We start from the raw sequence: 11,048 nt of genomic DNA, 5'->3' as shown, positions 1-11,048 counted from the left end.
CCAGAGATTAATAACAACTAATGATTAAATGCAGAGTGGGGTATAAATAGAGAGAAAAGTGAAGAATTCCTGATTATTCAAAGCCTTGAAAAAACAAATTAGATTTTAGATATGCATAGAAAACAGGGTAAACATGAGAAGAAGGCACAGATAATTTAAGATGATAAGGATGAAGATGACTCCAGGATGATAAAAAAAAACTTGCTCCAGGCACAGTTCCATTATCTACCCTTGAGAAGCATTTGTCAGAAACCTGCACTCATAGTGCTCTTTGCTTTAAGTCCAAAGTGAAATCACTAGCATGGCACTTCAGGCACTATTTGTGTGCATTTTAAGCTTAAAACTAATAAGAGCACCACCATGTGGGACAAAATATGCCCGTTGTACTGTATTAACCCTGTTTGCTGTCACATGAAAAACAAAGATTTAATAATTATGTGACCTTGGCTTCTGACCTTGACCTCCAGGAGTTGATCACTTCATAATATCTTAATATAGAGACTAATCATGCAAGGTTTCATCAAAATCCTTCAAACCATTTGTTAGATATGAAATTGAAAAACAAAGATTTAACCAGATGACCTTGACCCCAGTGACCCTATATACAATCCCAGCCTTGCTTTGGTCACAAGCTATCCACACATGAAATTTGGTGAGTTTGGGCCGAATGGTTCTCGAGTTACTGAGCGGACACTTCAATGGATGCCCCTCTCCCGCCGACCATGGGTGACCACACAATACGTCCCATCTTTCGACAAGCGTATCAAAATGCAGAGACACAGCTTAAATGTTGAATGACATGAAATTAAAACATAATGACTTGACTTCATCGGACTGCACATCATACAAACACCTTTGATTTTGCTTCGTGAGAATGGAATTGAAATTTTAATAAATAATGTTCAAGTGCAGCAGACCGTGGGGGTCCAGGCCCATCGCAAAAGGTCAGTGGGCTCCCTCAGCTGATTTCTAATGATATACTTTTAAGTAGGAGTAAAATTAAGTTTACTTTTTAGTTAACAGTAGCTCAGTGCATCATAGACACATGACTGAGGAGGTCAGTGATTTGGAGCAGATTAGTCTCACTTTGGGAAGTACTCCTCATTTCTCATTGGAACCAGAAAGAAACCATTCATCAGCTTGTGAAGGAACTTGAAGAACACGATCTCACTCAAAAATTGCAAAACAAATGGAAATGTGTTGAGAATGCTTCAAACTTGCACTCAGTGACCACAACTGTCCCAGTTCATTAATCCACTTCTGCACCTGTAGACAAAATGTTCTCTCCTGCTTTGTTTGCAATCAAAGACTTGTGCACTTTTATAACTTTTATAACTGTGGCTACATTTCTCTGTGAGCATACTTATCTGTGCATAGTTGTATTTATACTTACTGGTTCATGATGTGCTTTAAAGTAGGCTGTTGGTATATACTGTATGCTTATAATTGAATGGGATTTTATTTTAAATATATATTTAATTATTATTATTTTGGGTGTGGTTGGGGTTCTAAAAATTAGTGAACATACTGTGTGTGGTTGCACACAAGTGATGGTATGAATCACCTCCTCTTCTATTTTTTTTTTTTTAGTGAAATTATAAACTAAATGGGCCTCTGCTCAGTGTTAGTTGCTCGTCCAGTTCACATACTCTAGTGCAAAATGTGAAGCATAAACCTGACATTTCAAAATAAATCAAACCCATTCCAAATGCAAAAAAAGAGAAAAAAATGTCTTTTTAAACACTTGTTCTTCACATATATGGCCCTAGTGGTCCTAATACTTCTTCGTACTTTCATTTGGTCAGTTGTAAAGTACTTTGAAATGCCAATGTGTCTGAGTTATGCTTGATTTTAAGCTGAAGTGTGCATGGTTGTAATCTAACAGAAAGTGTGAAGAAATGCTTTAGAAATGTGTGAGAAAGCACTTAAACACTGGTAGTCACTGGTAGGTTCATGGTGGGCCAGCCTGAGGCCTTCCTTCAAAGTCAGTGGTGAACAGGCAGTTTGTGTCTCACCTTTAAGTCTTTGGAATCAAATATTTGCAGAAAAGTTTTAAGAGGACGAACGGGTTTAACTAGAAACCTCAAAAAGAGAAACAGAACTCAAACCAAGTCTTTATTCTCTAAAAGCAAAATGCCATGTCTCAGCTTTTTTGCGCTGTAAGTGTCACAAAGCTGTACCCAAAGCACACATAAACACACAGTCACACCATGATGAGTGTATCCCCCTGTGTGTGTTTGAATCAGTGCTCTCTGGAGTACTCGCACAGTTTTTGTTTATCAGGAGAACCCTTTTACCTTCTTGCGCCTCTGGTCTCCAGTCTCCTCTCCGTCCTTTAGTCCTTTTACTTCTCCACGGGGAGAACACATTTTCCTCTCGGTTTGACACAATCGATCACAACCCAGTTCACGGATGACTAATTTTTGTTCTCTCGCTTTCTCACTATGTACTTGTGTAAATATTCAATTACTTTCTTCCATCAATCAATCCAATTAGATCAAATTAAATCCGATTTCGGAGCTTTGTGCCTGTTCCCCACACACAGTCAGAGTTTGGCATGAAATAATTTAAATGACAGGGTGGAAGTTGTTCACATCGTGCTGCTAATAAGATTGACTGAAGTGGAGCAGGTGGCAGAACGGAGGGGAAAGTCTTCAACTATTTCCTGCACTTCTTCAAACACTAATTAAACAACACCTTCTCTTAAGAAATCTTTAATCCCAGAGTCAGAAAATTTGCTCAGAGCGATTTATGACACCCTTTATTCTTAGACTGCAGCATCTCTTCAAGAAAAATCTATATTTCATAGTGTGTTATGGGGCAAACAAAAGTGAACCTTTTCCCAGCGTGGCTGAAAGCCATTATCCTGTGTGCACTTAATACTGGCGGGGGGGAGGTTAAAGTATTTTGAAGCTGCAGCTGTGTGCAGGGCTAGCAGGTATATGAAAAAGCCTCTTTGTCCATATCCCTTTGTTCACTAGTATTAAAACTGATTGACTGGCCTCAGTTCAGTTAACATAAGTTCCAACACTTATGTTAACTGAATCATTCAGTTCTATAAACTGTTTATAATAGCTTGGTACCACTAGAGTAAAAATATGACAGCAACCTCCCTACAATTAGGAAAAATCAGTGGTTGCCTGGTAATTGCAGTGAATTTCTTTTATATTTGGCAACTAATTGCAAGTACAGTAGTTGTGGTGATCAACTGGGTACCCAGAGGTTTAGCGTGCAACACCCTCAACCTATGTGTAACCTCTTTTGCTTGCCCAGGTTGCCTGGTGGGAGGCTCCAAGCAATCACAGTCCGACTCAGACTGAGTGCCATCACTCTCAGACAGATTGGTGAAAGTTTGTAAATAATCTGTAAACGCAGACAGATCACCAACAATTAATCTGAGTCCATCTGTGATGAGTGCAACTCATCCATGATATGTCTCTCTGACGTTTTATCCCCATTTAGTCTCACTAACGTCACTTAGAAGACGGCACCTGATTGTGAGTGGTCGCAGACCTTGGTCCCTGTCTTTGAAGCAGTCATTTCAAACACAGCAAGATAGCATGTTCATGATACACAGCTGCACTAACTTTGGTCATGCTCCACTCTGCATATTTTAAATCTCATCTCATTTAAATTTTCATTTTGACACACCTCCATAGACTTGGAGAGTTATGGCAACAAAAAAAAAAAAAAAAACGAGTAAGCGCAAAGTAATTGTTGTTTACATACCGTATGATTGGAAGTGCAGGCTTGATGAGATTTATACGGTCACACATTTTGGGAAGATAACCACAGACGAATGGACGTTTGAGCTTAAATAACTGACACATCCAAAAGGCAGTTTGAAAGCTACAGACGAGGACCAAAGGCTGTTCCAGGCTTCCAATATCCAAATGTATCATACCGAGATATCTGTGAGGCTATTTTTGGGTGTCACATGAACATTTGTTTTATCTTGTTTGCCTACAGGTTATCCGATTCTTTGCATATATCTGTTGTGACAAACATTTATTAGGTATGGGCACAATGAATATAGTTTGTTTTTGTTTTTTTCCAGCATTGCTTGAGTATAATTTGGTGTTGCTTATGTTCTCTGGTGTACCCAGGAATACAAAATGTGCACTTATTTTCTTCCTAATTGAGCATCTGCATGGTTTCTGGCTTGTTTATTTTTTTTCTAAGATGCTGACCCTCTCAAGCATACTCATTAGAGCCTCAGCCAGGCATGGTTGCCAGATTGCGTTTGGCAGGAGCACAAACACACTGGCAGCACTTTTTGTCTCCAAGCAGACTGCCCTCTAAGTTCAAAAGTTCAAAAACAACAGCAACCAACCCAACAACAATGAGAGGATGACATTGTTTTTGATCCACTACGTCACCATGCTTGTGATTTCAGTCTAATGAGACATGGCATCAGTTTGTGTCTTCTTCCAGCTCCAATTCATGTGATTGACTGGATTGGACCCAAGAGGAAATAAAAGATGGCAGACTTTCACATGAGAAGATATGAATACTCAAAATGTCTCATAAGATAAGTTTCACTTTAACTATTTGGAAGCAAATCAAATTCCTTTCATGTTTCCGTTCAATCAGTGGAAATAACCAATGTCATCTTATGATGGTAGACGCAAACGAAACTATCTAGCAAGGTGTAAATTGAGGTTAGTGACTAAAGTCTCATTCAGATGGAATTCTCTTTTAAGAGAGTTCATTCACCTTCAACTGGATGAACAAGACCACAGAGAAGACATCTTGTTAATAGAACTCTTTGTTGGGCCTATCTTCCTAGGCACAGTTCCCTTTGGGGTTGTATCAGGAAGGGCATCTGGGGTGAAAAAAAAAAATCATGAAAAAGGGAGCAGCTAAAAGTAGTGCCTAACTTTCTTTAAGGAAAAAATAAAAACACCAGCATTTGTGATGATGTTTACTGTGAGCCCGCCATCAAGACATGGACACTCTTGAATCACATGTTTTAAAGGCACTTGTCTGGAAAGCTTTCATCCCACAGCATAAATGCTCAAGGGATAGTGGGATCACTGGTGTGCTAAAAGATGCAGACAGACCAACGAAGGTCAGCGAAGGTGGAGGCACGCACAACAAATGGCGAGTAGATTAGGCTTCAGTCACAAAGGTCTAGAAACTGGCTGACGAGCCCCTGGCACCCTCCTGTTGATAAGAAAAAATGTGTATTTCCCATCTGGTTGGCAGGTAGTTGCAGGAGATTGGTGGCTGTCACCAGGTGAAATTGGTCACAAAGATGGTGCTGCACTAAAAAATCTTATGATTGCTTTGGTTGATGACAGATTGCTACAGTTATCTGTAGTTTGAATGGAAGACGCTGATCTGTCTGTGTACACTCCCCACTACTCACCAAGTGATAATGAAACCGTCTCTAGGCCATGTGACTGGGGCCTTAAGAAGATGATTTGAGCACAATGACTGATCAGCAGTGTTTTTCAGTCTGGCTGGGCAGCGTTGAGATTCAGCAGATCATAAACTGTGAAGAAATAATAGATGTGTACACAGTGACATCACCCACTCAGTGGTTTCCAAAGTCCAGTTTAGCTTTAACATACAACAGGCTCGGTGGTCAACATGGCAACCATTGAAGGAAAGCATTTAGTATTCCACGGTCAGTTATCAGTACACCATTCAGTGTATTTTGTATGACCATACTCACCTAAAATAGCAAGTGCAAGTACAGAAGTCTGTGATTTATGACACAGCACATATTTAGAAAAGAGGCTGGAGTGCCAAGTTTATCAGCTAATGCTAGCAAGCTTGGTTAGCAAAGATGAATGCATTGAGAGGATGCAACAGATACCAGGTAGTGCTAAAAGGCTAATAAAATACTACAATTTCACTCACCAAACTTGGATAATTATTTGCAACAAAATTGCATTTAAATGCCCCAAAAAGAACAAACACCAGTATATAAAAATAGCATATGTATACTATAACATATACTGTTAAAATTATTCAACATGTAGTCGTGCATCTTTCCTCCATCATATGTTGCTGTTAGAAACAGCCTTTAAGTTTGGTTTGTTCAGTCTTTGTGGGCTTCGTCTTCAGATGTGTCCAATGCATTAGAAGAGGTCAACTGGAAACATGTAAAAGTATTTTTTCATCAGAAACCATGAAGTCTAGTGAGATAACCAGCAGGTGGTTGACAGATATTCTCAGTAGAACCTGGCATCCTGAAGGTCGTAGCAGTTATGTGTTACTAGTGGGTTGTGTAGAATTTCAGTTATATTTAAAAATCCCCTCCAGGCATGTTCAAAGATAAAAGAAGCAATAATCTTCTTACAAATACCTTTCATATCTATTTACTCTCACCAAAGGATTTCAGAATCTGTCAGTATGCAAATACTATATTTTTCATTTTCAAAGGTTTGCTGGTGGATACAAGACCATGCAGTTGGTTGTTGCTAACAGAACCAACTGATCACAAATCCTTCTCAGAGGATTTGTGATCAGTCAGTCCATTAAACCCGCTCAGTGAGCAGGTTTAATGTTGTTAAGGGATATATTTGACTGCAAACCACCGAACCAAACAGATGACGTGAAAGTAAAGAAAAAACTAAGAGTGGAAAATGCAAAGCTCTCACACAGGATGTGATCTCTTAGTTTATACTCTTGAGATGCCACAGCCCCTCCCTCCTAACTCCTTATGGAACTTTGCTGCTACTTCAAACAGAAGATTTTGCCTGGACCTGTGATGACACTCTGTAGGTGTATTTGATGAGATCCTTCTCTAATAGTGCTTGAACTGGAAGCTGATATGAAGGGAGGGTTATACTTACAAGAGTTTACTACACCAGCGGGCACATCGTCCACGAGAACTCAAGTTTGACAGCTTTGTTTTTTGGAGACTATTTTATTCATTTATTCGTAAAATTTGCTCCAAAACAAACTGAACATAAGGCGAGGCAACATCTCTGTCTTGGAAAATGTTCCTTTCTAAAGATGTGTGATCCTCTACATATTACAGAAACCTTGCCTTCACTCTCCCTGCCATCTGTAGACCCCCAATCTGAGAACATTACTAAATTGCTGTAATTAAGTGGGTGGCAGGTACAATAGTAACTGCATGTTGAAATGAATGAAATACAGTAACAAAAACAGCCAAAGTTTCTCCTGTTTTCTCTTAGAAATCTCCCCATTTATTGACCATGATATATGATCACAGGTACAAGTGAACAAGGATGTTTAAGCATATACAATAAAGTTTGAACATGGGGAATCTTACAACATAATCATTCTGTAATTACACACATGTCAGCACTGAAAACTATCTTTGGCTAATAGGCAGGTTGAAAAAAATGAGGAAGAGCTGTCGTGCCAGCGCTGTGGCAGTGAAGATGAGTGATATTTCTTCGTTCCATTCCCTTCCATTTTTCTCCTCTTCCTCCCACATGCTGGCAAATAGTCTGAGTAAAATGTGTTCTTTTAACATGACTGAAGTATGTGATTGAGCTTTTCAGGGGTTGAGGAAACTAATACATCTCCACTGACAGACTTACCAGCAACAGTTGGAAGGAAGATGAAGTCCTGTTTCTTTCAGGGTCACATGTGAAGCAATCACAGAACGAGTGAACAAGCAGAGTAGGACAATCTATTCGTGAAGGAGCCGTGGCATTTCTGAACATTGATGAAAAGACTCATCTCTGAACTCTCCAGCTTTGTCGGGACTGTTTGTGCAGTCTGGGAGGCTCGTACAAGGACGGGGATAGCTATTGGTAGGTCAATTGTCCAGTTAGTCAGTCTATACTATTGACTGATGTATTGATCTACCATCTGTTTGATCGCTCTGTCAGGTAAAGCAGAGGCAGGCGAGTTCTGAGCAATCAATCTCCAGCAGTCTCACGTACAGCCTCCAGCTGATTGTTGATTGGCTGCAGGAGTCTGTTGTTGAGCCAAAGGCCCCGAGGGAAATCAATGCACAGCCCAACATCAACACAAAGATTTTACACTTCATGTTCCTCCACTGACCATACATTTGAAATGTAAATCACAGGTTCATGTACAGTGCTGTAGAAGAGTGAACATTTTTTTTTTTGATAATTCTTCCAGTTGAGGTAATAAATCATCTTGTTTGGTTGAGTAAATTGATGGTTTGGCTAATCAATGCCTTGCTTAGTTACTGTTGCTACAGCTGTCAAGCTTTCAGGTTCAGTATGCTGTCTGAAAAAATAAATAGCACCAACTGATGTAACAGTCAAAGTTCTCGTTTTGACACAGAACTAATGGGGTCGTCTTCGATTTATGACAAAAACACTGTGGATGCTTCGCTTACCAAAAAACAGACTTGTGCAATCTACAGAGGTGATGATTACGCTTGCATGAGCCACTAGCAAAGGAGTGTGTATGGTGTATATAGATGATGTTTTAGTCCTGAAGGGAGATTTATGTAAATCTCCACAAAACCATGCAGTACGGGAATGATAAACTGCTTTGGTAGGAAGACTCTGGTAGCATTACAATGTTCATATTTGCAGCAGCCTTTGAGGATGTTGTGATAAAATATTCATATTCATATACGTCACCTTGAGGCGACTGTTGTGATTTGGCACGATATTAATAAAACTGAATTAAATTGAATACACAGAAGATAATGTCTTAAATAATTCAGCACCTACAACTATTTGTTAGAAACTAACTCATGTGGCAGGAATGCACCTTCAGACAGGTTAATCTCACACACTCACAAACCAAAAACCTGTGTGCCCAAGATGGGGCAAAACACACAAGAAACAATGTTCAAGATGATTTTGACTGACAGCTATGGACTGTAGAATTCAGGACTCATATGCAGGATGACAACTAAAGACAAGCTTTAACAGCTGCTGAGAAGTTCACAATAAACAAAAGACCAAATGGGTGAGGAATAACAGGGCTGAATACGAGGCATATATACAGGAATATTTACACACTGGGGGATGACTTGGAAAACAAGAGGGGAATGAAAGCTGGGTGAAATTAATTACACACAGTTAAGGGAATGCAGAGGCTGGAAGTAAAACTGTGGCAGGATACAAAAGAAAACAAACCTTCAAAGTTAAAACAGGAAGTAACCAAAAGACAAATAGTACACACAGAGGCAGGACCTTCTATAGAAGCTAGAGCAGGGATCCTCAAATCCAGGCCTCGAGGGCCGGTGTCCTGCAGGTTTTAGATGCGTCTGTGTGCTTTAATACCTCTGAGTCAAATATAGAAGTCATTAGCAGGACTCTGGAGAACATGACTGCATACTGAGGAGGTAATTCAGCCATTTGATTCAGGTGTGTTGGATCAGGGATGCATCTAAAACCTGCAGGACACCAGACCTCGAGGCCTGGATTTGAGGATCCCTGCGCTAGAGTAACAGAAAGATGAGGCAGAGTTGAGAAACAGGCAGGGAAACGGTGAAGGGGCTAAACACAAGAAATGAACTCAAAATATGAAGTGACTTTAAATATAAACCAAGAATTCAAACTAATACTAGAACAGTAAAGAAATGTAAACAAGTGCCCCCAAAAAACAAAAAAAAAACTAAATAGGGACCAGAACTCATAATATGAAGCTGCCAAGTTGTTGCTGTCCCTTGGTGAAATCAGCTACAAAGAGGATCCTGCACCAAAAACCTTTTTGCAAGCAAGACCTCAGTTTGTCTGCAAACACTTGCTAACTAACCACCAAGTATGTCAGGCTTTGCACAGTCAGGACCCAAAAGCAGACTCCAAGACAGGCTGAGTAGCAAAATTTGAAACTTTTATTTTGATTGATATAAAATCCAACAAAACAAAAGAGCCCAAATGCAGAAGTTAAAGCTGAATCAAAGGCAAGCAGGAAACACTGGCAAAGGGGAGACAGCACTGTTTATACACACAGTAATCAAGTAAGTGAACACGCCTGGGGAAAATGAGGCACAGGTGAAAGCAACCAGGGAAAATGATGAACAGGAAGTTAAAATATGAAACAAGACACGAGAGGCATACACTAACAAAGTAAAACAAGAAGTGACAAAACACAGAGGCAAGATGCCTACGCAGAAATTTGACTCTGAGAAATACTGAGGAAGGCAACAAAAATACCTCAAAATAATGAGCTCATAGAGCAGTAGTGAAACATTAAAAAGTATAATGTATACCAAACGTTTACCTTCAAAGGAAATGTTGTGCTTCACTCCTGAAACTGATGCATTTCAAGAGACACATGGCTGATCAGTTTACATTATCATGAAAACACTACAAACACCTATTAAATGCAGTGATATTAAGGAGAAACCTGATGACACCTCCTGGTCACAAGAGCCCCATTTCTATGTGGCTCATGTGTGTGTGTACGAGAGAGAGAGAGACACACATGAAGTATGTGCATGTGTGTGTCCCATGTATCATCAGTGAAAGTGACAGAGTGCTTACTGCTGTAGCTGAGAAGTGCAGTGCGAGTATCCGGGTGCTGTCCAGGGATCACACTGAGCAATCAGACCACAATGCACCGCAGCTGCAATCAATTCAGGGAGAGAGTGTGTGTGTGAGAGAGGGGGGGGTCACAGGATATGGTCCCTGAAGTAGCAGAGTAGGCTTCCTTTTGAGACAGGAATCGTGCTCTGTTCAAAGCTCGTGACTAAGAGGGGAAACTCAGACCGCTTTACTTGAACTCCAGAACTGTGATTACCATATTTCCTGAACACTAAACATGGTTGAAACCAGTTACAGTTAAATGGTGAAAACGGGTCCAAAAGGTGATTGTGTAAATAAAATCATTAATACTTCATCATCAGAATGTGTTTAAATTAATGAAGTATGAAATTTAAAGTTTAAAATTAAAATAGCTATAAATCCAAAAGGAGCTAAGGATGCAGTCAGGCAGTTGAAAGAACACCTCCAGGAGCTCCTGAAACCCACTGACATGCTTTTGGTAGAGGAAGAACCGGAATCTGGGGACAAGACGGACAACTCATCCATCATTAGGGCGAGGTTACTGATGTTGTTAAGAAACTCTTCATATGACAGCCCCTGGGGATGAATGAGATTTTCCCTGAGTTTCTTAAGGCTCTGGAT

The sequence above is a fragment of the Archocentrus centrarchus genome, chromosome 20 (genome assembly GCF_007364275.1).
Source record: "Archocentrus centrarchus isolate MPI-CPG fArcCen1 chromosome 20, fArcCen1, whole genome shotgun sequence".
NCBI classification, from domain to species: Eukaryota; Metazoa; Chordata; class Actinopteri; order Cichliformes; family Cichlidae; genus Archocentrus; species Archocentrus centrarchus.
Note: the sequence above shows the minus strand (reverse complement) of the source record.